This window comes from Balaenoptera borealis (genome assembly GCF_965194805.1).
Source record: "Balaenoptera borealis genome assembly, chromosome: 11".
Taxonomy (NCBI): Eukaryota; Metazoa; Chordata; class Mammalia; order Artiodactyla; family Balaenopteridae; genus Balaenoptera; species Balaenoptera borealis.
This window is the reverse complement of record NC_138868.1, coordinates 104,618,881-104,643,784: the sequence shown is the minus strand read 5'-3', so window position 1 is coordinate 104,643,784 and position 24,904 is coordinate 104,618,881. Positions and strand designations below refer to the sequence as shown.

General features: G+C 51.6%; 1 long non-coding RNA gene across 2 annotated transcripts in view; it reads left to right on the top strand.

Annotated features, from left to right (window-relative positions):
- LOC309604995 overlaps positions 1–22,417 on the top strand; it is a 32,539-nt gene extending 10,122 nt beyond the window's left edge. For both annotated transcript variants that reach the window (XR_014231204.1, XR_014231205.1), the window contains one exon: positions 13,905–22,417. This is a non-coding gene — a long non-coding RNA (uncharacterized lncRNA). The remainder of the gene's footprint in view (positions 1–13,904) is intronic.
- The last annotated feature ends 2,487 nt before the right edge of the window (positions 22,418–24,904 follow it).

The following is a 24,904-nucleotide window of genomic DNA, read 5'->3' as shown; positions in this document are numbered from 1 at the left end:
TTGAATTCTGCTTCACCTTGTGGCTGTTTATGGGGTCAGGGAAAGAGCACTGGGCTTTAGGACCAGATGAATCCGGGTCTGAACACCAGATGATGCCTTTCCTGGCTTTGTGACCGTAGAAAAAGCACCGAATCTCTGTGGTCCTCTGTGAGAATAATGACGGAATAATATCTACCAAATGGGGTAACGAATAAATGAGGTAGACCGCTTGACGGCACCTAGCGGAGTACTTATTATGGTACTGGACACTCAAAAAACACTAACTTTCTTTATCCCTGGATTGTAAATCCCTTTAGGGGAAGGAAAGCATCTCGTGCATGTTTGTAGCCCCTGACGTGCTTCTGGGAGTGCGAGGCACACAAAGCAGACTGTTGAGTAAATGAGGTAGTGAACAGTCTACACGTGGAGCTCCCAGCCCCCATGCTATTCCAGGTCAAAGGTTAGCTCAGAAGCCTGAGATGCCAGGAAGGGAAAACACGGCCCCTGAAGTCACTGACATGAGCATGTGGCAAGCTGGCGACCAGCCAGTAGAAAGGCAGTCTGCGCTTCCTTGAGGCCACTTGAAGAATTCATTCCATCTGAATACTGGGGCTTCTAGGTCCCTCTTGCAGGGAGGGAACCGTGCTGGGAAGTAGGAGGCCGCCCTGCCCAGGGACCCAGCCTGGCCCAGGAAGGACGGCTCCTTCTTCTACTTCTCCCACTCGGTACGTGCAGATGCTGTGTTGGGATCAGCAAGGGGCGGGCTTGTCTGAGGCTGGAAGAGGGTGAAATGGCCTCTGGGGTTGGCGCCCCTCCAGCCACGAAGCCCTTTGGCTGGGGCTCCTCTCCACCTGCTCTCCAGCTGCTGCTGGTGGAGCCCTGGTCGGCTGCGGCATCTTCCACACATCTTAAATCTGTCGTGCCTCGGTGCCAAACATCTGTAGAGTGGATCCACTGGCCGTTTATTTTCTGTTTGTCTTGGGTGTGACACAACCTCCATTCTTCACTTCAATGACTCTTCTCTTTATTATTATTGTCTCAACCACTCTGTTTATTTGCTTTGCCCCAGTACCAACCACTTTCGCTCTCTACTCCCAGATTGGCCGGGGCCCACGCCAGCCCCCCCTACTTCCCTTCCTCCCCAGCTCTGGGCCCTCTCCTCTGGCATCCCAGGGCCCTGCTCTCTCTGCTGGGAACCTCACTCAAACCAGATGTGGCTTCCTCCTCCTCTTCCTCCTTCTTCCCCTGATTTGCCAAGGGCTGCAGGGGGTAGAGGGGGAGGAGAAGCTCTCCACCCACATCCTGCTCTCCCTCCTCTGCTTCCCTGCCCAGCTCCGAGGCCCAGGCCGAGGGGAAGCAAGAAGTGCATGACAGGACGTCTGTTTAGTGCCAACAGTGAGGCATGGTGCTGGGTAAGCTCTTACCCCTGGGAGCTTAGCCAGCAGGGGGCCTTGGTCCCTTCTGCAACGCAGCTGCCCTAGAAGGATTTGGGCACCATCAATGACATTAAGTATCCCAAACTCTTTGACCACAGATTGTTTCAAGGCCTCTCTGCCTAAATATGTCCTGATTAGCAATATCTTACAACTGGTTAGTGCTTATGGACTATGAAAGGCCTTTATTTTCAGTCTCAGCCACCCTCCCCATAGCCCTGGAGTGCAGGGCTATCAGCTCCTCATGTCAGAGAACTCTCAGGCTCCGGCATCATTCAGTTGATAAAGACCAAGTAAAGATTTGAACCCAAGTCTGGTCTGATGTGAAGAATGGCTGATTAGCTTAAAAACTGGGTCTGCCTTTCTCCACCTGGCCCCTTCTGTTCCAACACGTGGGAATGAAACTCTTTTAAAAAACAGAGTCTGGGTGTGGAGGCATCAGCCAGCCTGAGACACACCTCTCTCTTTCTGGAGTCATTTCTACCTCTGGCCACGACGGGTCATTGGAATTTGACCTCTGGGATTACCATAGTGATTGTTAGAGGTGATGTTATAGCTTTCACTGGGCAAAGAATATTGGACTGTATGAGGGAAGAGGGATGTAAGAGAAACCGGAGACAGCCTATCATCAGAGGGGGCGTGTGACCTAGGCTTAAGACCCTATAAAAAGTCACCGATCAACTAGCTCAACCAGGGGCCGGGCCAGGTTTTTCGGGGTTTGAGCTTTTCTTATGCGGTGGTTACGTTCTCTTTAAGTAAAAGAATTCACAAGTAGGAATACAGAGTTACCAGGGCCCCTCCCAGGGCCTTGTAAGGAGCCTGTGCAAAGGTCGTTCCGTTCTTGGAAAATCCGCCCCAAGTAGAGCTCACGAAAGTTCAGACTGAGCAGGTAGGTGGATTCTCGGTGGAGGCTATAGTTCGGAACGGACCAGGACGGTGGTTCTCCACCCTTAGGGGGCCCAGGACACGCCCGGAGCATGTGTGAAAATGCGGGCTGGGTCCCACCCTTAGAAGCCCTGCTTCTGTGGATCTGGGTGGGGACTTGGAGCCTGCTTACTTAACTCTGGGCCATCCAGAGCAGTCTGATCCTGGACATCTGGGGACTGAACTCTAGGAGACACTGGTCCGGCCCACCCTTGTCATAAGTGGGTGATGGTGGAGAACGGGGCGTCTAGTCACAGCCATAGAGCCAGACAGCGGCTGGGGCGGAGCTGGGGTCTGGGGCCCGCGTCCCCGGTCCACGGTGCCTTCAGTTTGCCACACTCCTGATGCTCAAACCTCACTTCCTGAAGAAGCTGGGTTATTAACATGGGGGGTGGAGACGTGAGGGTGCGAAGCAGGGAGAGGCGGGGATGGTACGGGGGTGGGGGGGGGAGGTTGGGAGGGACACGCACAGCCCGCCTGCTTGGGACTCTTGAAAGGGGAGCGACCCCGGGCCCCGAAGGCGGTACCCAGGCCCTGGGGAGGAGACCTTTAAGTGCTGGCAGGTGCCTTAGGTGTGGGGCAGAGCCTCTCCCAGAGCAAATGTCCAAAGCCTTCCGGAGCTCCCCCGGTCAAAGGTCACCATCAAAGGATCCAAATGTTAAGGCAACGCTCTCATTAAGCCAAAATACGGACTGGTCTTGATAAGAACTTTGTTTGTTTGTTTTGGCCGGAGGTTTAGTCTAAACACGTAGACGACTGTCATCTGCTGCTGAGCGCGTCTTTTCTTCCCCAGGAGTCTCTTCTGAAGACTCATTACCCAGCGAGGAGACCGGGGGTGGGGAGGCCGGCTGGCTCCTCACTGGCCTCAGTGACAGAGGGGACAGTGGAGGAAAAGAAGCTGGAATGGGGGAGACACGCCCACCCTCTGTGGGGCCCAGAGGGACCTGCCCGGACCAGCCCCCAGCAGGCCCGCAGCCCCAGTGCCCCCAGGGCCCCCAGGGCCCCCAGGGCTCCGAGCAAAGCAAGGAGGAAATTGCTCAAAGTTTCAAGAGGGCTGAGGAGCCCAACAGGCCTAGGGTATCAGGCCCAGATGCCCTTGGCCGGGGCCTCTCCACCACACAACCCCAGGGGGCGCCAGCCACAAAGTATTGCAGTGACAAGGTAGCCTACTCTTGGGAGCATGGTTACTTAGTCTGTGCCCGCTCAGGGGGAGGAAGGACGAGGACAGTGGAGGAGGAGGTGGAGGAAGGATGGAAGGGAGGGAGGAAGGGAAGGAGGGAGAAAGGATGGAAGGAAGGAAGGGAGGGAGGGAGGGAGGATGGAAGGAAGGAAGGGAGGGAGGGAGGAAGGGAGGAAGGAAGGAAGGAAGGAAAGAAGGGAGGAAGGAAGGAAGGGAGGGAGGGAGGAAGGAAGGAAGGAAGGGAGGGAGGGAGGGAGGAAAGAAGGGAGGAAGGAAGGAAGGAAGGAAGGGAGGGAGGAAGGATGGAAGTAAGCAAGGGAGGGAGGGAGGAAGGATGGAAGGAAGGATGGGAGGGAGGGAGGAAGGAAGGAAGGGAGGAAGGAAAGAAGGGAGGAAGGAAGGAAGGGAGGAAGGAAAGAAGGGAGGAAGGAAGGAAGGGAGGGAGGGAGGAAGGATGGAAGGAAGGAAGGAAGGAGGGAAAGAAGGGAGGAAGGAAGGAAGGAAGGAAAGAAGGGAGGAAGGAAGGAAGGAAGAATGGAAGGAAGGAAGGGAGGGAGGGAGGAAGGATGGAAGGAAGGACGGGAGGGAGGGAGGAAGGAAGGGAGGAAGGAAAGAAGGGAGGAAGGAAGGAAGGAAGGGAGGGAGGGAGGGAAAGAAGAGGAAGGATGGAAAGAAGGAAGGGAGGGAGGGGCAAATTTTCCCTGAATCCCTACTTTGTGTCAGGCCCTGCACTGGGTGGGACGTTCAGGTGGGCAGGGCAGAGAGAAGGATGGAGAGTGGACCAGGGCGGGAGAGGGAAGCTGCCGGAGGAGGGCCGAGCCCCTTGAAAGCTGTTATTGTTTGAGGTCTCTGCTCAGAGGAGCCCCAAGTAAAAAGAGCTTGTTAGAGAGGGCCAGGCTGGAGACAAGCAGCTCTCAGAGAGCCAGTGAACCGTGCGAAATGACTTAAACTAACATCCCTGACTGCACTGGGCCGGGACCCAGGAGTCAGACCGTGTGCTCATCAGAAATTCATAGAAGGTGCCCCGTGGCTCGGCTTTCTCTGGCCCCCTTGTTCATTGAGCGGTTTTTTCTTTCCAGTCCCGTGGCTCTGAAAGGGAGACAGGGGCTGCCTGATGGGGAAGATCAAGTGGCCTTTGAAAACCTCTCTTGGAGTTTATTAAACCCTGGGGCCAGGGCAGGATGACCTGGAGGCCCAGCCAGGCCTGGCTCCACCCCCCCGGGCTCCCCGGAGGGAACCTGGCCTGTTCTCAGGTCCCCAGCTTGGCAGGCCTGTGCCAGGGACAAGGAGCAGGTCCTGGGGACCTGGAGTGAACACCCGCATCTTCTTCCAGAAGACGGGGGGGCATGCTAGGGAGGGGGCCTGAGGGGGCGGAGGTGAGGAATCAGAGGGTCTCTAGGCTGGGTCACAGCTCAGTGACCGAGTCAGGGCAGGAATGAGGCTTCTCGGATGAAACCTCAAGTTCCCTGGATCTGGAGCCCCTCCAGACGGAGAGGTCACACCTGCTGAGTGTACCCCCAGCTCCAGAGGGACTGGCCCGGCTGAGACAGTGCACAGAAGTGGGGTGAGAGTTGACGTTTAGCCCAGAAAGCTCCTGTGAAAGTGCTTTGTGAACTGTGTTGACAGAAAGCATAGTTGCGGTGTATCCGTTTATTCCACAAGTGCTCACAGAGGGGCTTCCGTGTGCCAGACATGATGCTAGACGCTGGACAGAAGCGGGGAGCAAAGCGGGTGAGGAGCTCTGGGCGCGGCACCTCTGGAGTCGACATGCTGCTGACCCCCGGGAATGGCCACATGGCTCTGAGTCCGGGGCGGCGGGGGAAGCAGCAGAACCAGAAGGGAACCACATTCAGCCAGAGCAGCTCCTTTGACCCATTTACATCCTGGGATTCTACGTCTGCGTTTGATTTCTTTTCTTCTTCTTCTTCTTCTTTTTTAAAATATGTATGTATGTATGTATTTTGGCTGCACTGGCTCCTTAGTTGTGGCACACGGGATCTTCGTTGCGGCACGCGAACTCTTAGCATGCGGGATCTAGTTCCCCGACCAGGGATCGCACCCCGGCCCCCTGCACTGGGAGCACGGAGTCTTACCCACTGGACCACCAGGGAAGTCCCTCGATTTCTTTTGAAAAGGTAGTTCGCCTTATTTAAAAAGTTGAGGGACTTCCCTGATGGTCCAGTGTTTAGGACGCCGTGCTCCCACTGCAGGGGTACGGGTTCGATCCCTGGTCAGGGAACTAAGATCCCACATGCTGCATGGTGCGGCCAAAAAGGTTAAAAACCATGAATCAAACCCCGTTCAGCACCTTATTCTCATCTTTTTTGTCTTGTTTCATTTACTGTGCCCCCTTCCCAGATCCTTCCAAGGCTCCTTCTTCCTTCTCCCTACACTTCTCGCCCATAGAGACTGATCTTTCCCAAGCTGGCTTAGGATTTGGAATCCAGTTTGTCTCGGCCCCGTTTTATACTTCCCCTTCAAACAAGTTCAAAGTCCTTTACAGTTTTTCCTGAGTCTCTTTCTTGGTAACTGTAGAGAATAAACAGATGGGGACAGTCTGAAGAAATAAGTAAATCTAGAGTTCAAAGTCATATATGGTAACTGTCCCTGGACCTCGAATAGATTGCAAGGTACAAGAAATGACCGTATTTCCCCTACACCGTAGGCCTCTTTCTCCAGGGCCCAGGCAGTTAACAGGCAAGTTTAAAGCACTTGCCTCCCAAGTTAAGGCCAGCCCTCATCTCCTGTTGGAGTTATGGGCCAGCACCTTGTCCTATGGGTCCAGGAGGCCATGAAGGATGGTTTGGGCAGTGATGGTGGTGGTCCTTTTAGCTTGGCTTTCTTGGAGTCAGACACCAACAGAGTCTGGGCTAGCAGGGAGGTTTCAGCTCATGTACTGACTCTTCCCGATTGGGGTGGGCACCTGGAATGCTCTGTTTAGACAGATCCTGAGACTGTGTTGCTGTTATTATTATTTTCAATATTATTATTATAATTATTATTCTGAGAGTGTTATTATTGACTTGTGATATCTGCCATGGGCACGGGCTGGAGGAATGATGGAATCGGTGCTGTTTCTCCCATTCCTGAACCAAATGAAAAGAGGGGAGAGTTACAGTGCTCGTGCTGATCGTATTTTTTCTGAACCAAAAAAAATAAAAAGAGAGAAAGAATGATCTGACAGCGAGACAGAATATTTGAATGTGGGAACTGTGGCCCAGAGTCGGTGCATGTGTTCACTGCACGTTCTTTCATAGAACCACAGTTCTTATAGCCGGTAGGAACTCCCAAGAGAAATTATACCTTAGTGGTTTCCAAACTCTTCTTTTACAGGCTTGCAACGGTAAGCCTTTCTTTCAAGGAAGTCTTACATAAAAGCAAACAAATCCAGCAGATAATGTGGAGCTGCTCTGGTTGAGATGGGGGCCCTGCCAGCTGTGAGCGACCTCCCTCCCACCACCTACCCTCTTCCTCTCCCCGCCCTCTGCTGGCTTCCCAGGAGCTCCTTGTGTTCCTTGGAGCCCATCTGAAGCTACTCATCTACCCCTCCTCTCTGCTTTTAGGGGGAGTATTTTAAAATATTGAGTTGGCCAAAAATTTCGTTTGGGTTTTCCATAACATCTTGTGGCAAAACCCAAATGAACTTTTGCACAGGAGAACGAGTTGTGACTCAGCAGTCTGAGTTAAGTTAGACTGAGTTGATGCACAATTATCCTGGCAGCTGGGTCACGTTTACACACCTCCATACACACCATTGTTACCCCAACCTGCATCCTCAAACTCTCTCTGGTCCCCTTCTCCCGAGCAGTGAACCACTTCCTGCTTTTCGTCTTTCTAACCTTACTGGTCCAGGCTGCTCCACGCCTTGCTGTGCCTGCCCTTATAACATGGCCACATCCCCGCTCCATGCCCACAGCTCAGCGGGGATCACACATCCTGGACCTCAGCCCGGGCTGTGTCTTGGTGCCATGGGCCCCTCCCTCTTCCCCATCACTCGTCCACCTCTCTTTGCTCTAGAGATCCAGAGTGACCTCTAATTCCCTGCATGTGGGATGGGGAGGGGGCAACGGCAGCCCAGGACTGCAGAGGACGAACCCTTGGCTACTGTGCTGGGACCAGCTTCTGGCTCTGTGCCCACAGCTCACTCTGTCCTTCCCCACCTCCTCCCTCTCCTAACCTGGTCCCCGCCCTTGTGTGCACTCGCTTTCTGGATGCACCACCTGGTTCTCTGACCTGCTACTTTGTGCTTCCGTTCATTCCGCTCCCTGAAATGCCTTTCTGTCTGAACTTTTCTCCTCCGTTTCATTGTAAGGGCCTTTCAGAAACCAGTTGCTTCCCAGGAGCTTCCCTGGATTGTAGAAAGGTAGAGCTATCTTCCCCTAATATTTCCACCCGTTCATCCATACTTAGCGCAAAACCCACTGGCACATTGTACTGGGCATCATGCCAGGGTTAGTTTACTTTGTTCTTGGGCGCTGAGCTCTGGTGTCGTCCTGATTTATTTTGTGGTCTGTGTGCCCTCTGCCTCTATCCGCATATGCACGGCTGTCTGACACTGTACCCCCCTAGGCCAGCATTTAATACAGAGAGTACAATGAGGAAAAACGGACCATGTAAAGGGCAGGAGGGTGTGCGGGCCAGGCTGGGACTGATGTGGAGAGAAGGTGGGGTGACGGGGGTGACTTGTAGTTCGGGTTCTTTCTCCTTGATGGGGGACTTTGGGACTGTGTGTGTTAGCTGGACTTCCCAGTTCCCACCCAAGTCTCCCCTCCTGGGTTGTGTCAGGGACCCTGGCTTTGCTGACAGCCCTCTCCTTACCTCCCCACACTCTACCTTCCCAAAAGACTGCAAGGGCTGGCTGCAGTTCAGCGCTTGTCAGCTAGTTCGGTGGGAAGGAAACATTAAACACTCCGAACACTGCTTACTGGAGCTGGGTAAACTCAGCACACCACAGTTTACTTTGCTGTCAGAAATCCCTTGGCTTAGCACAGAGCAGAACCCCTGGAGGACCGGGACCCCCTCTGTCCCTCCCCCTCCTTCCCCACCCACCAGAGACCCCGCCTCTCTTTTTTCCAGCCTGAAGCCCTCTGTAGTCCCTTCCGAGCTTCAGCCCCCATCTGACCTCTTCTCTCTCCCCTCCCCCCCTCCCCCAATCTCCTCCTCCTCCTGTCTCTTTCCATCCAACTCTGGATCCTTCCTGAATCCTCCTCCAGACTTTGTGTCTTTCAGCAGCCAAAGGCCAGGGGAGCTCACCCTTCAGAGCAGAGAGATGGGGCAAGGGAAGGTCAGGTCCAGGCATTTTTCAAGGGACAAAGAGAGATCCGAATGCACCCTCTTTTCTTCCTCACTCCACACAGCCTTGCGCTAAGAACCCTCTATTCAGGAGGGGCAGGAGGTGAGACAAGGTACAGAACTGGAGCCAGAGGTTGGAGGAATGTGCAGGCACGTGAGAGGCACTTGGATGAGGCTGGAGGCGTGGCTCTGCCGCTCAGGCTCCTGGGTAGGTGCCTGGAGGAGTTTTGAGTTAGGAAGGAGGGTGTCGCCAATGTTGGACCCAGCTTTGCCCTCACTCAGATATTCTTGGACATGACAGCTCCCACCTCCCTGCTGGCCTCCCGCATCCCCACCGCTCCAAAGACATGTGCAGCCCGGCCAAGGTTTTCTCTTTGGCTCCACTTGGAAGTGCAAACCTTGTGGGCTTGAGATGAAGCATATGCTGCTCTGGAATGTGGCTATTAGCCAAGGGACTGCTCAGAGGCCCCTGCAGAATTTGCAGCCATCTGCCTGGGATTGGGGGCTGGGGGGGGTAACTGACCATCTGGGGCCAGGAAGGAGCAATGGAGGCTGAGGGCACCTTCCTTCTCTCCCCCGCACTTAGGACCAGGGCCTCTTTCAACACTTGAGTGGATCTCAATGTACTGTATTTCCTCCCCCTGGGGACACCCAAAGCCAGGCTCAACCTCAGATGCCACAGGCCTGCTGGCTCCCAAATGAACAGGTGCTGATTAGTGTGGCATTTTCATATTCTCTGAATGTAATTCACTTCCTGCCCGAAGGCACAACCAATTGCCCCTGCCTTCTTCCCTTGGGACCCACATTTTCTGCTCTCCCTCTCCGACTCCATGTGACTTACAGTACTTGCCCTCTGCAGCTTTTGCTGACCCTCTCCTACAGCTCCCTCTGGCCTCACAGGCCCCGATGACCCCGCTGGGACACCTTCCGTTAGAGGAGTCCTCACCTGTCCTCCTTGGTGAGATCAGAGAACAAAAGCTCAGGTCCTGTCCTGAGTTTCTCCAAAGCGCAGAAATAAATTTGCTTTTTGAAATGAGGATTCCTGACCCTACTCCACGGGACACCCTGCCTAGGTTTTCTTGGATGACTGCAGGGCCAGGCTGGGAAGCTTCTGGCAAGGACTAGTCACCAGGGATGGGTGGTTTGTCATGACAGAGAGGTGGCTGGCAAAGACCCCACCAAAGTCACGGGTCAGAGAGCTCCATTCTGGGAAATTGCTGGGGCCGGGGTCAGGTAAGGAATTCTTAGGGGTTGGCAAGGGCCTTGAAGATTATTTAACTCAACACTGTGAATTTATTATTATTATTATTTATTTATTTATTTTTAAATTTCTGGAGAATCTAAGACCCAGAGGGTGAAGGCTATTTTCCCGAGGCCGTTCCGTGGGTTAGTGGCAGAGCTGGAATCAGAAACAGGGGCTCTCAGCTCCCCATCCAGTGTTATTTTCACAAGACGCCATCTTACGTGTCCCTCTGTTGAGAAATTTCACCCTGTCCCCAGAGCGCTGTGGAGGTGACAGTTCTTCCGTGAGGCTCCTGCCCCCCAGCTTTCGAGATCCACTCCTGAGATGGTTGGATTCTCTGAGGATGAGTGTTACCCGTCCCTCGATGAACCCCAGAACCACGTGGGGGGTTAGACACACCTCGGGAGGGATGCGTCTACTTCTCAGAGAGTTGTTTCCCCACGTTCAGCTTCTGCTACCTCGTACATGTTTTGTACCTCCTGTTCCACCCCTCAGCCACGACTCATTCGACCAGGAGTAAATGCCCAAGGCCAGCCGGTACTGTGGCGGAACCACAGCCAATCTGTTTTTCTTTTTAAGAGTTTGAGAGAAAAAAGCACAGACTCTGCAGCCATTTAGTTGGAGGGGCTGGCCTAAAACTTCTCATTCAACCAGGACTTGAGTCATGACCCTCTGCTGACACCAAGGGCAAACCAAGCAACACACGGAAAAGCTGAGACAGGAGACTGTAGCTATGAGGCCTGGTACTTCACTTATTTGGAATCTCTTTGTCCTCCAATAGCTGTCCCTTTATCCACTTTTTATATGTGAATGGGTTTCTGCCCCTTGTGACCCAAAGCGCTTTGACCAGAAGTGATGAGGAAGGGAGCATTTTAGCATAAAAGTCCCCAAACAAGCCTGACTCAAATGAGGCTGGACCACAGCTGTCAATGGGCTAGGTGCATTCCCACCCTGTCAAGGCAGAGGCGGGACTCTGGGAGTGGAGCATTAGGGACCCCTGCCTGGCAGTGTCAGGTTACCAGGAGAGGAGAACAAGGCCACAGGCCCCTACTCCCTCCCCCAACTTCCTTCAGCGAAAAAGCTCCTCTGTTGTGAGGACCCTCATCTGAGAAGCCCTCTGTATCCTGTTTCACCTCCCAGAGAATGTTGGAATGAATATAACTCTACCTGGTGGAGAAACATCCAGTGTATCCTCTGCTGTTACCCAGTATTACTCTCCTCTCCCCTGGAAATACCAGTGTGTGTGTGTGTGTGTGTGTGTGTGTGTGTGTGTGTGTGTGTGTGTGTGTGTTGGGGAAGGCGGGGGTGGTGGAGAGATGGGAAGATGGTCAGCTGATTGCTGGAATGTGGATTTGAGGGACAAAGATACAATCAGCTCCATCTAAGTTGGTTCAAGGACTTGGGGGTTTGGAAGAGGCTGACAGACCCGAGAGTATGCCCCACAGTGGCTCCAAGCAGAGAGAGACCAGTCCCACCTCAGGACTCCCTGGCACCCTCCCATCTGGAAGACAGAGCTATATCTTGCAGCAAAGCTACCTCTGCCAGCCAGATGAGTGGTACCTGTGAAAGATTCCCACATCAAGCCTTGTTGGGCTAATGTCTCTTCCAGAGCCTGCTGACAACAGGAAAACCATCTCAGAACTACATTTCCCAAAGGACTGGGAGATGCTTGCCCTTGAGAACGTAGCGGGGAGTTTGATATTGTCTACAGACATCTCAGGAAGGACTGCTGCAACGGGAGAGGGACGGGAGATGGCCAGGACGAATAAGGGGAGGGTTTAGGGAACAAAAGCAGATTCTCAGAAAGAGGTCCCTACCTCCTTCGTAACAGAAGTCCCTACCATTTACTGAATGCCTCCAAAGTGCCAGGCCTCTTACAAACATTAGTTCATTTAATTCTCACAACCCTCCAGAGAATGCATTACTCTCCTCATTTCACAGAGGAAGAAAATGCAGCTCCGAGAGGGCAAGTAAGTGTTCAAAGATCACATGCTGGCTATCCTGCCTGCTGCTTCAGGTCTCAGCAAAACAGAATGTCTTCCAGACACCAGGAGACCACTATGGGGAAACATTGATAAAACGGAGCTCAAAGAGAGTAGGTCAACTTCAGACCTTGGTCTTGGTCCTCTTGGAACTGATGGTCCAAAGAGGAAAAGGCGAAGAGCAGAGTTCCTGAAACTAACAGGTGTCTTTTTAAATAAACACGCCTAAGTTTGTCCAGAAATGCGGGCCATGCTTTGAAACCAGGTCCTTGGAAAGCTGTGTTCTATCAGATCTGCTCTCTGGCAATGGCCTTCAGGGCTTAGAGCACATTCCTTGGAAAATCTTCATTGTGGTAAATCTTCCTCTTCCTCGTCTGGGGCAGATTTGATTTTTAGGGCTAGAGCCAGAAGTCATTTCAGGTTTGGGTGAGTCGTCAGACTGAGCTGTATCATTTCGGGTCCAAGTGAGGTGTGACCCTCCTGCGGGAAAGTGCCCGGTGTCATCAAAAACACAGCGGAGCCCTTGGTGTTCGGTGGAGAGGTCAGCCCAGGATCCCATGGTGACCAGCGCGTCCTTGCAGGGGCCGCGGGGAGGGCTTGAACAGATCTGAAGCTTCTTCAGAGGGAGAGATGCGATCAAACCCAATCAGGGCATAAGTAAAAACACACACGGTTCCATAAAGTGGCCTGGGAAAGACGCCACGTTAATAAAAGGAAAAATGCAGAGGAATGTGTGAGGAGGGAGCCACTGAGAACACACAAGCGCCTATAAACTCTGCTCTGCAAACCCTACCCCTCATCTCTGCTCCAACTTGTTTTTCATTTAGACTCAAGACAAGCCCTAAAGAAACCCCTGTTTGTGGAGGCAACAGAGGGTGGAGCTGGACTTGTGTCTCGCCTTTGCTGGTCCTCTGCGTGTCCCCTGCCCAGCCTCTTCCTTTCCACACTTCCCTGGGGCCAACTGCCCTGAGTAATATTCCCTCCAAGATGCCGTAGGAGCACGGCTGTCTTGGCAGGCCAGGGTGCTTGGCGTGAGGAAGAGGGTTAGCGTGAATGGGGTGCAGGAGGGCCATTGTTTCCACGCTGGTGCATTCTGAAACACTATTTATGTCAAAAGAGTCATTTTCCCCTTCATCTCCCCAAATTGGCCTTGGGAACCAGCCAGTCTGTGGGCAGCCAGCCAAAACCTTGTCACATTTCCAGGTCCCAACCCAACAGGAAATGGGCTTGAACTGTAGTCAGAGGGTAGCTCTCAGGTGGAACTTCCTGAGGGTCAATAGTCAGAAATGTGAGCACCGACGACAGTTCAGAGGGGAAGGGGGAGAACTGGTCTGTACTCCAGAGGAGCTCCGGGTTTATGAGTGGGTGGGAGAGACACTGACATGAGCATGAAAACAAAACTGAGAGAAGATACCGCGAAGCTGAGTGCATTGGCAAAAATTATCAAGTAAGCACTTAGCATTGAGGAAGCAGCAGAGAAAGAACCATGGGAATGAGCAGACTAGCTAGAGTCTCCTGGTATCACTCACAGCAGTTTTGGGGAGAAGATAAGTCTTACACTCGAGACCTGAAGCCCAGAGAAGGACTAGGGGTGTTGTGGAAACGGGGGCAGGTGGGCATGCTTGGGGGACAGCATTTGCCGCGCTTGGTAATGAAGGGGCAGAGCTGAGCTCGGGAGACAGGCAGGAGGCTACGTCTTGCCGATGTGGAAGGTTGAACCAGTGTCAGTAGCACAGGTAGTTTGTGCAAATAGTTTGACTCTGGGGAGGGTGGTTGTCAGTGATTAGATTCTGAAAGAGTGACCTAGGAGGCCACAGAAGCATCCAAAGATTTCTGGAAACTGAGCCACGCTTCTGCCTCTGTGCCTGCAGGAAGAGACCCGGGCGCGCTTGACCCTGGGAGCCCCTTCCGGCCTAGGAAGTTTGTCTCCTTGCTCTGCGATGATGATGAAGCTCTTCAGCGCTCCACCCCCAACTTCTGGGGCTGTGATTGGACACAGAGCTGGACGGATTGTCTTTGCTTAGGAATCTGTGTGGGGACCCAAGGAGCAGGAAGCAGCTGAGATGCCTCCAGTTAACACTGCAACCCGAATACCCTCTAAAAGAGGCTCAGCCGGAGACCCGACAGACTCTGCATTGTTCAGCTGGACAGCTGGGAGCAGCTGCAGGGCCCCCGGGTCTCCCCAAGCACGGGGATTGGGATAACCTTCATCCCAAGCTCACAGACATCCTGTGAGATCAGTGGAGTGCCAGCTTGTCTGACGTGGTACCCGGGTTGGGAGGTAGTCATGGGTCAATGACAATCAAGGACAGAGACCTTTAAGAGCTTGTATTCTAACCTGAAAGAGATCACATTGATGTCATGGAAGGCTGGAAAAAGGAGCCAAGAGTGGAGGGACCAGCTGGGGTGGAGTTGGGGGACAGCATCCTCCTGTGGTCTCTGGAGCAGCTGGCTAAGTGCTCCCTACTCCCAGCCCAAGCTCCAGATGGCAACGGGCTGAGTCATTTTCCCAGTGACTCGGGAAACTGTCCCTCCCTGAGAGGGAGGCCAACGTGAAACTGAGTCAAAGAACATACAGTTTCAGAGCAAGAAGTGACCTCAAAGCGCATCCAATTTGTGACTTTCACATTATAATACCTAGAAAAGTGAAGCGACCCACTCAAAGTCACACCCCTCATTAGTGTCAGTGGCAGAATTTCGAACCCGGGTCTCTAGATTTGAAGGCCAGGGATCAGTCCAATGCTACTTTGGATGAAGCCACTCAATCCAGCTTTCTAGAGGCTGGCATAGGCCAAGATTAAGGTGAAAGGGGCAGGAATTGGGCAATACAGTGCGTCCATTTCACCATAAAGTGATCAACGCACAAATGAGATGCAAAATTAGAGGCGAATGAGCATTACAGATGGGGGCAGGGCGAGGTGAGCCCAGCAGTGGGAAGAGCACGGGGCTCTGAGTCAACAGACCGTGGTTTAGATTCCTAGTCTTGTCCACGATTTAACTGGGAAAACATGACAGTCTTTCTGAGCCACAGTTCATTCAGCTGTTAAATGGAGCTAAAATACTGCAGGGTTCTTGTGAGAAATAGCATATATAGATGTACCTAGCATAGGGGAATGGGTTAGGCAAATATTAGTTGTTATCATGATTATCGGGACTGTCAAGGACTAGACTGCTGAGTTTGCAGGTTGGAAGAGTTATAGTTGGGATTCTCCTAGTTCTCGGAGCTTCTCAGCAGAAGAGGGAAATCCGATCATTGACGAGGGTTTCTGCTTCATCTTGGACGTGTCCAGATTCAGCAGCAGGAGCTGAATTAGGGCAAAATTCAAGGCCCGGGTGGGAGTTCAGCTACACAGCTACACAGGGAGGAGCCTTCAGAATGAGGGTTTCCAGTCTCTGGCTTCTGCCCCAAGAGTCCTGACCTTCCCTGAGAGGGTGCCTCTTGCAGAGGAATAAAGCCTGATACCTCTCCACCTGAACAGGGTCCCTCTCGGCTGTCTGGAGGGGAAGAGTGGAGTCAGGAGGAGAGAAGAGGAAAGGGGGGCTGCCAGCCATGAGGTCACATGCTTCAGCCAAAGCCACTTGGAGCCGCTTGGACAAAGGGACCCACAGCATCCTCTCTAGCGGTCCTGATGGCACCGCCCTCCTGATTTTGTAGCAGCCTTGGGCAGGAAGTTATGGCTCAGGCCTTAAACTAGGGGAGCAGCATGGGGTACCTTGAAGGGGAAGAGTTTGGAGAAGGGAGGGTCTTGTTGTGGTCCAGACCAGAGCAGCAGCTTTTCACAGGTAAAAGCCCTGCTATTCAGGCTGAGGTCATTCCTGGCACGAGCTCCCCACTCATTGCAGACGTCTGCAGGTCTGTTTTAATATCTGCAGCAACCGCATTCCTAAGCAGGGTGGGTAAGAGGCTTCTGGACAAGACTGCTTTCCATCAGAAATGATTCAGTTCACCAGGGTCAGATATTTTAGAGGGAGCTGGATTGTTTTTTGTTTTTGTTTTTTAAGGAAGAAAATAAAAATTCAGAGAGAATTACTAAACGCAGGAACTAGAAGCAGGGAAAGGTCCCGAGGACTGGAGACCGGAAGAGGGACCTCGGGTCATAGGTGAGGGAGAGAAAGGAACAAAAGATATAGGTAGCAGGTCTGGGGAAGAGCCCACTTTTTGGGTCTAGCCCAGCCAGACCTTTCTCAGATCCTGATGAGTTTACCTGTAACCATTATTCATTCATCCATCCACTCAGTCCACACTTGACTGCTACTCTGTGCCAAGTGCTGTGCTAGAAACACAAAGAAATTATATTAGTTATTTATTTCTGTGCAACAAATTACCATACAACTCAGTGGCTTAAAAGAATACCCGTTATCTCATGGTTTCTGTGGGCCAGGAGTCTGAGCACAGCTTTGACCAGGGCTGGAGTGTCGTCTGAAGGCTCAGCTGGGGAAGGATCCCTTTCCAAGCTCACGTGATAGCAGGCAGAATTCAGTTCGTTGAGGGTTGTTGGATTGAGGGCCTCAGCTGCCAGCTTGTCCTCAGCCAGAGGCTGCCCTCAGCCGTCGCCTTAGGGCTTCTCCAGCAGCGCACAAGCTGGAAGCAACAGAGCTGCCTAGCAAGTCGGAAGTCACAACTTCATGTAACCTAATGACAGAAGTGACGTTGCATCACCTTTGCCATATGGTATTGGTTAGAAGCAAGTTACAGGGCCCTCCCAGGCTCAAGGGAGGGGATTACACAAGGCTGTGAATACCAGGACACACAGGGATTGTCCAGGACCATCTGAGAGTCTGCCTGACACCGAAGTCCAATGGTTTCCTGCCCTCAGGCAACTCAGAGTCAACAATAATGACAGTTATAACAGTAATGGCAAATGTAGTGTACTTATAAGCGCTTATAGTGTGCCAGGAACTGTGCTAGGTTCTTTTATATATGCTTGCTTTTAATCCCTATTTAGGAGGTACAATTACTATCTCCTCTCTAGGTGAGGGAACAGAGCCTCAGAGATCACGGCAGTGAGAGATCTAGGAGATTTTGGACTCAAATTTGTCAGACTTCAAAGCCTTTGTTCCTACCCCGTCATTCCCTGTCTCCCAGATGAAAGGCAATATATAACATGGGCAGGGCTAGACTGGTCCCTGTATTTGGGGCACCGGGCAGGGCTTTCAGAGATGGGGACACAGGAGCACAGCTCAAACAGCAGTGGGACCCTAGAGGGAGTCCAGGGGGTGGAAAAAACACGATCCTTTGCTCTTGAGGAGCCCTTGAGGCTCAAGTGGGGAACCGGACCCAGGAGCAGACCCAGGGCACTTGCTGGGAGCCGCAGCAAGTGCAGACTAAACAGCTGTTTGAAGGAGCTCTGAAGAGACTGGAAGCCGGTGGCTGTTTAGATTAGTTTTCTAATTGGCTGAGTGTTAGCAAAGCCTCTTGTGTATACAATGGGAATCGTTCATCTTGTCTATTTGTACATCCACTCATGTTCTGTCACTCCCTGATCTGCTCAGCTGTCTGCCTCTTACGGTCAGTTTTAGCCCAAGACAGGGTTCAAGTCCACAGGATGGGACGCTTTCTACCTGGCCCGCAGCAGAGGAGGGCAGCAGGAGGAAGGGCAGCAGGAGGAAGTCGATTCCAAAACTCCCCACTCCCATCCCTGCCCTTGTCCCTGCCCGCCTGCCCCCAGCTAGTCCCCCTTCCTGCAGGGCTCATCGTCCCCACACCCATTTCAGTCATCGTAACCCATACATTTGTAGCAAGTGGCCTTACATATGTCACCTGGTAGCTTCACGGCAAACCTGGAAGCTAGGCTTTGTTTTTGCAAATGGGAAACCCAAGAGAGAGGTCAGATAACTCGCCGGTGTCACCCATACAGCTATTAAGTGGCTGACCCAAGCCTTGAACTTAGGTCCCACACTCTTACTTTCCTACACGGTCTGTCAGTCCGCCTCACCCCACACACCACATCCATTGTGCAATTTCCTTGCTCAAGAAACCATAAAGGGTCCCCTTGGCTGACTGTGTCAGTCCATCCACATGCTTCTGCCCACCTTTCAGGGCCCTCCAGTACTTGCCCAGTCCCCGCTCCCCCATGAACCCAGCTAAACTCTATCACGGGCTTCTGCGGGACTGAGCCTGGGTTCCCTGACTCCCTGAAACATCTCAAGTTTGTCAGCTCCTTCTCGAGTCAGATTGGCACCTTTAGATCAGGAACCAAGGTAGCAACTTCTCCCACCATCCTCCAAACCCAGGCACAAATTAAGTAGTTATGCCTTGATTGATAACCAAGGAGGGAAAGATGACCACATGGCTGAGAGGATGGCTAAGGATATGAGGGCCTCTTTCTGAGGCAGAAATGAGCCCTCTGCCTGTGTGGGCGCCTGCCTAGGTCATTACAGTAAGTCCCCTACAGATGAACCTTCAAGTTGCGAACTTTCAAAGATGCGAACACGCGTTCCATCGACATCAGGCGTGAATGAAATTGCAGCTTGCCCTCCATCTCCTATTGCTGACGATCCTTCAGCTCTGCCGTCTCCCACCTCCTCTCCCTCCACCAGTCAGCAACTCTTCTTGCCTGTTCACTTGATGCCAGCCCCTGGATGCCAGCTGTTGTACCGTACTACTGTACTTTTCAAGGTACTGTACTGTAAGATTGAAAGTGTTTGGTACTTCCCTGGTGATCCAGTGGTTAAGACTCCACGCTTCCAGGGCAGGGGCCGTGGGTTTGATCCCTGGTCGGGGAACAAAGTTTCCACATGCCACACGGTGTGGCAAAAAAAAAAAAAGTTTTCTTTATTTTTTGTGTTTTTTATGTTATTATTTGTGTGAAAAGTATTATAAACCTATTATAGTACAGTACTATATAGCCGATTGTGTTAGTTGGGTACCTAGGCTAACTTTGTTGGACTTACGAACGCGGTCTTGGAACGGAACTCGTTCTCAAGTAGGGAACCCACTGTATTCACTCTCCTCCCAGGTCTCTCTCAGCCACTTCCTTCCCTGGAGCCCTGTCTTAGGCGTCTAGGTGTCTGTTAACGATTTTCTGTCACACATGTACTTAAACACACATATTTAGGGGGGAGAGGTGGGGGAGAAGGAGCTCTTTACATATGGTGACACTCGTGTCAAACCCTGGGGAGCGTTGGCAAGGTGATGGTCCATTCCTCAATAACACTCAACCAGACTTGTTTCTTGGGAATATCATTCAGAGAATTAGAAAAAGATGACTATATTAATGAGATAAACAGTCAGTTAGTGAGGTGTTGGTTTCCTCGATCACAACCAGTCTTATATATAACTATATGATGCATAGCTATAGCTACTATTGATTAAGCACTTTCTATGTGCCAGACATTTTACTACTAATGCTCTACAAAAAGGATCATATTTAGTCTTCAAAACCATTCAGTAAAGTAGCATTACAGAGCGTCAGTTTTCATCCCTGTTGAAAACTGATGCTCACAGAGATGACGTAGATCGTTCAAGATGACACAGGAAGAATCAGGATTTGAACCCAGGCTGCCTGACCCCCAAACCTTTGCCCTTAATCTCTGATGCCAGTGGATGGCCTCACAGTTTTGTTTTTGTTTTTGTTTTGTTTTGTTTTTTTGCTGAGAGGGACTCAGTAAATATGCCTCTTCCTCCTCTCTGGCTGGGACTTGATAAGAGGGAGAGAGAAGGTTGGGATTCCTCCTTCTTTTCTAAGAGGGGCCCTGGGTCTGGGTTTCTTCCCCGCCTAGCACAGCCCTCTGCTTTGCAACTTCGTCGAAGTGGGCAGCTGGCAGGAGAGCTGCATTTTTTAGGTCCCAGGCTGCCTTCTTATCTCAGGGAGCCTTGATTTACGTTCCTCTATCTTATCTCAGTTCAGGGCCCTGGTGATGGATTTCACCTCTGGCACTTGGAAAGTTGCTCCTTGCCAACAGCACTCCCCTGTAGACAGATGGAGAAGGAGACAGCTCTGGGCTCCCCACTCTGGGATCCACCCTTACCTCCCCCAGCTCAGGCGGAGAGAGGAGGAGTTTGCTCTTTCTGATTGGAGAGGGAGAGGTGGGACTCGGAGGCTTTGCAAGAAGCAAACTGCCTTTCCTCACCCAGGACTGTCCTTCCTTGAGATGTGTGAGGGGAACAGGAGGGTAAAAATAATAGTAATATCAATGCGGTACTTTCCTTTTTGTTATGATTGTTCATATGTCTTTTCAAATTTAATCTTCACAACAACTAAATAAATCAGCTTTTGTATTCCCCTTTTACAGATAAGGAAACCAAGGCTCAGTGGACTAGAGTCACACAGACAATTAGTGAAGAGCTGGGTGTCCAACACGTGTCTTCTGACTTAAATCCTGTGTGTCTTCCGTGACACATCAAGGAGGAGAGAGTTGTCTCTTTGGGGGAATGCGTCTCCCACATGCCTTCTCTTCATTTTTACATCTTCAAAACAGAATTGTGACTTAGATCAGGGCGGCGCATTCCTTTGCAACGCCGGACTCAAGTGAGGGAGTGTGGCCAGCAGGAAGGGGTGCCGTGTTGAGAGAGGGTCTGAGTGTCTAAGTTGGGCAGACATGAGGTGGAAAGTCACTCTGAGAAGGAAGAAGGTGGACGTCAACCCCTTCTCGTGCCTGGGAGGGAATCAACAGTGAGCTTCTCAAAAAAAAAAGCCTTGAAACCCTTCAGAAGGCATCATGCCGGGGGTGGCACACCGCCATAGAGGCCAGGGCTCGGGAGAAAGGAAGGAGAGTAGCATTAGTGAGGTTCCCTGTGTGCCAGGCATGGGGCTGGGGAAGTTACTTGTTTGATTTGATTTGCGTAACAGTCTTATAAGGTGGGTTTCATAATCCTTGGTTCAGAAGAAGCTGAGGTTCAAAAAGGTTAGATAATTTGCTTACAGGCTAGTAGCTGGTGAAAGGTAGAGCTATGATTCAAATCCAGGATCTCTGACTCTAAATCCATTAGAAAACTAGAAACCTCTCTTTCTCATATATCTTGAAGTGTGGGGAAGTGGGATTTCTCTCCTCCGGAACCAGAAGAGCACCTTACAGGTGGCAGCCTGACCAGGTAACCTCTACTTCCTAACCCACCCTGTGTACCTCCTGAAGGTTTAGGGGGAGGAAATACTTAGAGGGGGAGTTCAGGTTATTTGTAGAAAGAACTCCAGATGCTCCCTTGCTGGCCGAGTGTAAATCTCTAAGGGGAGCGACTATGCCTTATTCATCTTGGTGTCCCTGGTGCTTAATGCTGCGCTTGGCAAACAGGAGGGGCTCCATAAATGCAGGCTGACTTGCACTTTTAAGTCTTGGGGCTCGAAACTATAGAAGCTATATCGGCAGACTGGCCAAAAGTACACGAATTCATGGAGCAGAACTCAGGGACAACTACGGAAGGGACAGGATTTTTGAAGGAAACAGGAATTGGGAAGTTAGCTGGGAGGCTTGAAGTCGGCTGTTGCACAAAGTGCATCTCTCTTGGGGTTGAGGAGACCTGGGTTCCAGTGCCGGCTCTGTCACTCACCAGCTGAGGGACCTCGGGCAAGTGGCTTCCTCTCCGTGAGCCTGTTTACTCCTTTGTAAAGTGAAGGGTTGGACCAGTGTTCTAAGATGCCTTTCAACTCTAACACGGCAAGACTTTTGAATCATTACCCCCCACACACCCACTCCAACAGGTTCTAGGGGAAGACCATGAAAGTCGCCTCTTAAACAGAAAAGCTTCACCTCCAACCAGGACGAGTGAGGCACCATCCTCCCGGAAAGGCGAGAATAGACTAGATGGCATTAGCCAGATCTTTTCAAGCCTGAGGGTGTGGCTGCTTTTAGGGTGGATGGGCCCCTTTCCTAAAGCTCATCTCTGTAGACAATTGGACTCAGCCTTCAGTGTCACCAGAGAAGTCACAAGCTTCACCACGGTCAGCTCACCCCAGCGGAGGGCGGGGAGTAGGAAACCACCGATCTCGTGGGTGATTCTCAGCTCCCCAGTGTGCCGGCCATCTCCCACCCAGGCCTCATTTGCACAGCTAATCTGTTATGTCTTCCTCGGTAATTTAGCACTTTCAGACAGTTATGGTCAGATTCTGTTTATTTTTCTAAACCTCACAAAAGCCCCTTAATACAGCAAGGGAGTGAGCTGAGAAGGAGAGGGGGCGGGGGAGTTTTTCTAGAAATGTAAACTCAAGGTTCAAATGCTCTTCCCCATCTGTAGGACAGCTGTTGTGGCACCCCGTCCATCCTGAAAGCTCCGGCATCCCATTTCCAGGATCTCTTGCTGGCTCCCCTCCCACCATCATTCCTTTGAGGGAATGTGGCCTTGAGATCAAGCCCCGGAGAGCTGCCAGCTACTGCCACCTGACACAAAGCCTCACCGCCCTTGCCTAAGTCTTTTCCCTCTCCATCCTCACTAGGGGGTCAAGAATGGGGACGTTTATTCCTTGAGGTAAGAGCAGGGGACCTGAGGGCTAGAAAAAGAGACTTCTCCGTTACATGGCTGTGTAGGAAGAAGTTTGGGGTCCGAGTGGGCCAGTCCCTAACCTAACCTAACCTGGTCTAATTGAACATAGTCTAACCCTAATCCGATGGCCCAGGTGGACTTCTTGTTTTCTTCCCCAGGAGGTTGCCATGTGTCAATCGCCCAGCTCTAGCTAGAGTGGTGGATGGAAACTGGTGTCATTGAACTTTTGATGAATGAATGGATGAATGAACGCGTGGATGGATGATATCTTAGAGAACTGATTGAAGTTTCAGCAAGAGACAGGAAGACAAGGCCAAGACTGTGTAGCTCACCAAACGCCCTCATGCCCCTTGGGAAGAAGAAAGATTCGTATGGAAGAGGCAGAAAAGGATGAGTTTAAATTGAGGCATAAAGGATAGAGAACTGGAGAAGTAAGATCGGAAAGGACCCTAAGGTTTGAATCCATTCCAAACCTTTATTTCTTCAGGGGAGGCACCAAAAGCCCGAAGGGACAGAAAACTTAGTGACCTCCTTAAGGTCACAGAGCCGGACTGAGGACTTGGCGTCTCTTGATGGTCTTGTCCCTGACAAAACGCTCACTTCGTCTTCTCCACACTCACCTCAAACTCGTTGATTCCAGAAAAGCACCTCACCTAACCTGGGGATCCTCCTTTTGGGGCTTATTAACCCTAAAGTAGTTTGCACTTACCTTGATTTTACTGTTCTTGAGCCCATTTTGGCATTTGCCTTGTGGCCTCAGGGTCACCCCACTTAAACAGAAGGATGGGTGAGGGTAGCAGAAGCCAGCCATATGGGGCCTCTTTTACCCCAGGCTGGCCCCATGAGAGGTTTCCTAGAAGTTTCCAGTGGTCTGCAGACATGGGAATTTACGCAGTCTTGAACGAAGGTGTTCAGACCTTGTCAGTGTTCAACGACTGGGACACGGACGTACATTTTACCCCTTCATAATTATATGGGTGTCCCAAACAACACCCATCACTCCCAAATCCCAAACTAGGATTTTCTAACCAAGCGTGTCATTAGAAGAAAATGTAATCCACATGTATCTGACTCACTGACCTCTAAGTTATCCTAATGTTTGACTCTGGGAATGGTTTGATATGTAGTCTGGTTTTTTTTCAACTCTTGGATTGGTGAGTTGGCCAAAACAAAATAAACAGCTACCCCGAGAGATGGAAGGAAGCTTCAAGTAGAGGCATGACCTGCAGGCTCCTCCCCCAGGCCTACCTGGGGAGCACACCAAAAACCCAGAAACATACCTCAATTCATCTCACCCCCAGCTCCCCTTCTGCTTGTACTTCTGGGATTCTGAGCCTTACTACGGAAAATCACCCAGCCCAGGAGATGGTGTCACCACAGATTTATGGTATCTGATCTCTGTTGCACCCGAGAGAGTACACAGAGACCCCATCAGGTGAGTCTCCACAGCCATTCCAGACCTTCACCACTCTTGGGGTCTTCTCAAGACCTCAAGCTCTCTTTCTCAACAATTTTCTGTTTTGCAAAGAAAAGGGGAGAGTCCATCAGGACAGTTTCCTCCATGCCTGTCACTCTCTGCAAACCTGCCTGCCTCTGCGCCCCCCCTCCTCACGTAGGATGCTCTGCTACCTGCATCGCCTTCGGCTCCTGTCTGCCACGCCTGCCTCCTGGCTCCCTCACTCAGCAGGTGTTGTCCTTAAGATCCTCCCTCCCCCACCCCTCCTGCCCCTGTAATTCTCCAAGAAAATCTCAAAGTCTGTTTCCTGGGGAACCTGATTGGAGATAAGAGGGAGTGTTTCAGGCACAGGATCCTGTGATTGGGATCCTATTTTTTCCTCTGTCCTCCATCCCATTTCCTCCTCTTTTCCCCCTGAATCTTCAAACTCCACCTCTCCTTAGCGTATATACTTCCTCAAGTCCTTCCCATGTTAAAAAATGAAAATTAAACCTACCTTGTACCCGCAGTCCCTCTCTAGCTATGACGCCACACATCTTCCCTCTTGATCAAGCTTCTCAAAAGAGTGACCTGTCATCGCTTGCTTCACCTCACACTCACTCCTCAACCCAGAGTGCACTCCCCCAAGTCACCACCAGTAGGCGCTCCTCAGTCTTTCTCTTACTGGACTTGTCAGTGGTTATTTGATACCATCGACCTTTCAGTCTTAACGTGCTTTGCTCCTTTGGCTTGTGGGGTACTGCTCTTTCCTGACTCTCTTGCCACTACTCTGGAGGATTCTGTTTAGTGTCTTCTGTGCCCCCTGCTGCCTTCCCCCCCAACTAGATCCATACATGTTGGTGGGGTTTCCATGCCTTCCTTTCTCACTCTACACACTCCCCATACACTTCTGGCTACACTACACCCTCAGGCCCCTGACCCTGCATCTGCACTTCCAGTCAAGGTCTCTCTTCCGAATTCCACCTGAAGTTCTCTGAGATAAAGCAGGACTCCTGAGC